Below are 6,339 nucleotides of genomic sequence, written 5' to 3' on the forward strand. Positions count from 1 at the left end.
ATAGATAGATAGATAGATAGATAGATAGATAGATAGATAGATAGATAATCTAGATATATGGGGAATCTTTCTTTTCTAAACCAAACATCATGGTCTCTACTTTTACAACAGGATATAATATCTCAAGTTGTAAGTGCTATAGAAACTTAGGACACATGGATGTCATCACAAATATTTTCCTCTCATCAATGGAACAAAACTATACAAATAGATATTTTAGTGTAAAGTAAGGGGCCTCCCAGATTGCAAAACTGATCTTCTTGCAAAAATTGCTTTACTTCTCACTCCTATTCACCATCAATCCATCACCTTACAACAAGCTTTTGCCTATTCTTAAAAGCATAATTGGATTTGGGAGATAAAAGTGTACACAATAAATAAATATATATACAAGATCCTACGTACATCCAAATTGTTTATTTGAAATGATTATGCAACTGTCGCTTATTCCAAGGGGTTGGCTTATTCCCAGAACACCTCTTTGGCTGGGCAAGCGCTATGTCTTCTGCACTTGCACTTTATTTCTTCTTTCTCAGAGTAAACTGATGTAAAGCTAAGATTTTATTAAGGTACTTGGATTGTTTTCCCTCTTCTCTGAACAACTGTATATTCGTTATCTACCACCTTCAACTGGAAATTATTATACATTGACCTCAATTATTCTCTATTTCCCTGGAGAGTTTTCTCTTTTTTAAAATAATTTCAACTTTTATTTTAGATTCGGGGGGTACGTGTGTAAATTTGTTAGCTGGGTATTTTGTGTGATGCTGAGGTTTGGGGTACTATTGATTCAGTCACCCAAATACCAAGCACAATACTCAGTTTTTCAATCCTTGCCCTCCTCCTTTTCTCCCCCAAGACTTTTTTAAACTTTTTTTAAGACTAGTCAAGTGCAGTAGTGAGAAGCAGGGAAAAAGTAGAACAAGAAGTTTGATCTGTAACTCACTGTGAACAGTCTGGATAACTCACTCCCTTTGGATCAACCCCAAGACTTTTCTTTACAAAACAAACAAACAAAAAGTATGTTTCTGAAGGATGTTGAATTTGGTGATGATTTCTTGGATACTATACCAAAAGTACAGACAACAAAAGAAGAAACAGATAAACCGGACTCCATCAAAATTAAAAATTTTCATGCATCAAAGCATACTATCAAGAGATGAAAAAGACAACCCACAGAATGGGAGAAAACATTTGTAAGTCATATATCTGACTGCAGATTAATATCCAGAATATATAAAGAACTCCTACAACTCTGCAATGAAAATAAAAACAATCCAATTCGGGAATGAACAAAGGATTTGAATAAACATTTCTCCAAAGAAGATACGCAAATGGCCAACAAGCACATGAAAAGATGTCAATATCCTTAGTCATTAGGGAAATGCAAGTCAAAACTACAATGAGATATTACTTTATATCCATTAGGATGGTTATGTTTTATGGAAAATACTGCAAGAAATGCATTTACTAAAATACAAGCTGTGTTGTCAAGGATGTGTAGAAACTGGAACTCGTGCATCACTGGTGGGAATGTAAAATGGCACAGCCACTATGGAAAACGTATGACATTTCCTCAAAAAGTTAGAAATAAAATTACCATATGATCCAGCAATTCCACTTGCAGGTTTATGCCCAAAAAAGTTGAAAGCAGAGACTCAAACAGATACTTGTGTACCCATATTCATAGCAGCACTATTCACAATAGCCAAAAGGTAGAAAAAACCTAAGTGTCTATCATCAGATAAAAGGATAAACAAACGTAGCAAACATAAACAATAGAATACTAGCCTTAAAAAAGAAAGGAAATTCTGGCTGGGTGCAGTGTAATCCCAGCAATTTGGGAGGCCAAGGCAGGCGGATCGCTTGAGCTCAGGAGTTCGAGACCAGCCTGGGCAAGATGGCGAAACCCCACCTCCACCAAAAATACAAAAAATTAGCCAGGCACGGTGGTGCGTGCCTGTAGTCCCAGCTACTCAGGAGGCTGAGGTAGGAGGATCACCTGAGCTTGGGAAGTTGAGGCTGCAGTGAGCCAAGATCATGCCACTGCACTCCAGCCTGGGTGACAGAGTGAGACACCATCTCAACAAAAAGGAAGTTCTGATACATGCTGCAACATGGATAAACTTTATAAACATTATGCTAACTGAAATAAGCCATACACAAAAAAACAAATATTATATTATTCCACTAATAAGAGATACCTAGAACAGGCAAATCCATGGAAACAGAAAGGGTTACCAGGTGCTAAGAGAAGAACAAGGACATTATTTAATGGGTACAGAGTTTCTGTTTGTGATAATAAAAAATTTCTGGAAATGGATAGTGATGGTTGCACGAACTGTAAATGTACTTAATGCCACTGAACTGTACACTTAAATGACTAAAATAATCATTTCTGTGTTATGTAAATTTTACTATGATAAAAAAATAATTTTTAAAAGTATGTTTCTTAAAGACTTGGCTAGCCAGCAACAACTCTAGTATTCTACACAATGCCCAGGAATGCCAGGCACGCAGCGGGTATTTTAAATACATTTGCTCAATAATTGATCAGATAATGATTGGTTTCCAGAATCATTATTTACATGAACAGGGAAGGGAATGGAAGACAAGTAAAGAAAAGAATATTAAGCTTTTTGTCCGACATCTTAGCAAGGCTGCTGTGTCCGCTGCTGCTCTGCGAGCTTCGCAATGCCGCCCAAGGACGACAAGAGGAAGAAGGAGGCCGGAAAGTCGGCCAAGAAAGACAAAGACCCAGTGAACAAATCCAGGGGCAAGGCCAAAAAGAAGAAGTGGTCCAAAGGCAAAGTTCGGGACAAGCTCAATAACTTAGTCTTGTTTGACAAAGCTACTTACGACAAACTCTGTAAGGAAGTTCCCAACTACAAACTATAACCCCAGCTGTGGTCTCTGAGAGACTGAAGATTCGAGGCTCCCTGGCCAGGGCAGCCCCTCCGGAGCTCCACAGTAAAGGACTTATCAAACTGGTTTCAAAGCACAGAGCTCAAGTAATTTACACCAGAAATACCAAGAGCGGAGATGCTGCAGCTGCTGGTGAAGATGCATGAATAGGTCCAACCAACTGTACATTTGGAAAAATAAAACTTTATTAAATCAAAAAAAAAAAGAAAAGAATATTAGTATCTACTATGTCCCAAACACAGTCAGAGGCTTAAGATACTCTAATTCACTTAATCCTTAAAGATATAAAATTCAAAAAGAACTTCACATCATGATCAGGACCTCCACTGGGTATCCTGCTTTGTTCACTTACTGTCAGTATTTTTACATGTCGTGTCACCTTGTTTATCAAAAAGTCAACATGTGGTATGATTTTGAGTAGATGTGGGTCAGGTAAATGTCAGCGAGCTTCTGTAGGGCAAGCCCAAGCCCGATGGTGATGACAACTGTGGGGTTGACCCTGAGGTCCCATGAACAGTCCTACAACACTGGACTTGGGACTCTCTTCAAAGATGCCCTACTGGCGCTAGACAGGTGAGCAACGTGGGAGATTCCTCATCGATGGAGCCCCAAGTATGTTTAATTGTTCACTTTCATAGTCAAGATTTGTCCCTGGCCTCCAGCCCTTCTTTTGGAGGTTGAGGTCGAGGGGGAAGAAGGAACAATGAGGACTTACCAAAGGTAGATGCTTGGTTAGGAAAAATGGTGCTGAGCCTCTATTTATATTAGATTTGGAAATATTAAAATAAATGCCTACAGTTTTCAGGTTTTGTTTGTCTATAATGGGGAAAACCCAAACTGCCTGTCAGCTGTTCTTCTGACTGTATGATTCCAGTTTCTGTGACTTGTACCTATAGGTCAACTTGAAATGAAAACAAAGGCATTGGAAAGAGGCCCAAGGGACTCGAGGTCAAATCCCGACTCCATGACTTACCAGGTATATGATCTTAGCAAGTTATTTCATGTCGTTTTTGTTTTTGTTTTGACACAGTCTTGCTCTGTCACCAGGCTGGAGTGCAGTGGCGCAATCTCGGCTCACTGCAACCTCTGACTCCCTGGTTCAAGCAATTCTCCTGCCTCAGCCTCTCAAGTAGGTGGGATTACAGGCATGCATGCGTCACCAGGCCCAGCTAATTTTTGGACTTTTAGTAGAGATGGCATTTCACCATGTTAGCCAGGATGGTCTTGATCTCCTGACCTCGTGATCCTCCTGCCCTGGCCTCCCAAAGTGCTGGGATTACAGGCATGAGCCACCGTCCCCAGCCATTATTTCATGTCTTTAGATACCAATTTTATCATCTATAAAATGGCAGCTTGCTATCATGTAGCGCCATGTAGCATAGTCCAAGAAGCAGCCTGCCTAGATACAAATTCTGGCTCTTCCACCTACCAGCTGTGAGACCTTGAACAACCTTCTTACTCTTTCTATGCCTTAGTGTCCTAAGCTAAAAAATGAGGATAATAAAAATATTTAACTAATGTGTTTAATGAGGATTAAATGAGTTAATGCTTGTGAAGCCCTTAGAATGAAATCTGGTACCTAAGAGAAGCTGAATAAAAATTAACTTTTAATATTATCTTATCAGTGTTTAACTTTCTCTTTTAAAAAAATGGCCCCAGAGATTTAAAAACATTTAAGAAATATGACCTTCTGTAAAGCTTGCTTCCAGTCCAGTGACTGCATGTTTTAAACACAAGCAATACACCACAGTTTTGCTTTAGATGGTTGGAGCTATATAATAGAAAATGTAAAATTGTAATGTAAATTCTTTAGTAGAAACTTTAAAGGAGGAATAATTTTCTATAGTGCTGATTATCCAGAAATCCTTGGAGCATTCCTGCTGCCAAATGGAACAAAAAATAAGCTTTTAAAACACACAGCTTAAATGCCTTAATTCTTTGGAGAGGTTCCCTTTATTTGATTCCCAAGCTCCAATAATAAAGAAATATTGCTTCAGGAAAGAATAGAGAAGCCACACGGGTTATGATCTGTTGACATGTTTGTCATAGGATGTAATGTCTGAAGTAAAGCACTGCAGGTCTAACTGGTTCTATTGTCTGGAATAAAATGGCAAGGAATGGGAGCCAATGCCACAGGATATCAGGGATTGAGCAATGAAGGGAAGCTCTATCTTCAATCCTGGGTTTTTCTTCCTTTCTCTCCGCTCTGCTCCCCTATCCCTGCCCCACTTCTACCCTGGTTTTCAAAACTACAATCTTAATAAAATCCCAGGTGAAATGAAAGAAAGAGCTAAAGTAGCATGTGAATTAGATAAGTTGGTCTTGATTCTTGATATGTTCCTTCAGTTGATAAATTACAACAGCTGAATTGAGTCCACTAATAGATTCAGCAGTTTCTATGTGTGGCCTCAAAGAAACACAATTGGTAAATCCACCAGTTTGGTCAGGTTGGTTAGCCTGCTTTGGGTACATATCTACCGTAAGACATATGTACAAAGCCCATAAATTATACTTTGGGAAAATCTCCCAAGATTACTACTTTATTGACAGATTGTTACTGGATCCTCTGAGCATTAACTCAGAACTGTTTCCAATTTAAAATATTGAAGCCCCGTCTTGAAATGATAAGCTCAGGTCTAAATTTAAAGGAATATAGGTTCAATCTCTCCATTCACCTCTTTGTGTTCTCACTTCAGTTGGCACTTTCATTTACTCATGATGCATTCCACCCTCACCAGATCTTTTTCTTCCAGCACAACTCAGACAAAACCACTTATTAGCAGAGTAGAAGCAGTCAGAGCCAACGAGGCAGGAAGAAGTGGTTCAGGGCTAGGAGCAAATGATTCATCGACATAAGTGGACACACTTAAGTCCTTGTTAAATGTTCTCATGATTTCTCCCATGCAGAGTTACAAGGAACCAGTGAAAATACTTTTGTCAAACTGAAAACGTAAGTTACTGAGAAGGTCATTTGATCTTGAGGCTTATGAAAGGAAAGAATTGGGAGTGTGGAGGCACGTCCACGGTAGCTGACACTGCCATTGGTAAAATCAGCTCACCTCCAACTGACTCAGATTAGGGGAAGAGAATTTGACAATTATATCATATAGGAGTTTACAAAAAGTTGGTTAATGGGTTTAAAATGCTAAGTTGACTAAGGTGTCCTCAGACACACCGAGCCTTCCTGCAGTGCCCTTGAATATAAAGCTTTCCAGATACCCACTCCAATTATCCCAGCTAAATTGCTTTCTAATCAGAACTCATAATACTTTATTAAAAAAACTAATGTTTCTCTTATCTATTTAGTTTCTAGCTATTTGTTTCTTTTCCTTGAGGGCAGGAGCCATATATTACTCTTCTTTAATTTTTCATAGTTTTTTAAGTATAGTAGGCACCCAAAATATTCAGTGAAGG

General features: G+C 38.8%; 1 pseudogene; it reads left to right on the forward strand.

Annotated features, from left to right (window-relative positions):
• Positions 1 to 2,664: 2,664 nt before the first annotated feature.
• Positions 2,665 to 3,071, forward strand: LOC111541766 (annotated as a pseudogene).
• Positions 3,072 to 6,339: the final 3,268 nt, after the last annotated feature.

The sequence above is a fragment of the Piliocolobus tephrosceles genome, chromosome 2 (assembly GCF_002776525.5).
Source record: "Piliocolobus tephrosceles isolate RC106 chromosome 2, ASM277652v3, whole genome shotgun sequence".
NCBI lineage: Eukaryota > Metazoa > Chordata > Mammalia > Primates > Cercopithecidae > Piliocolobus > Piliocolobus tephrosceles.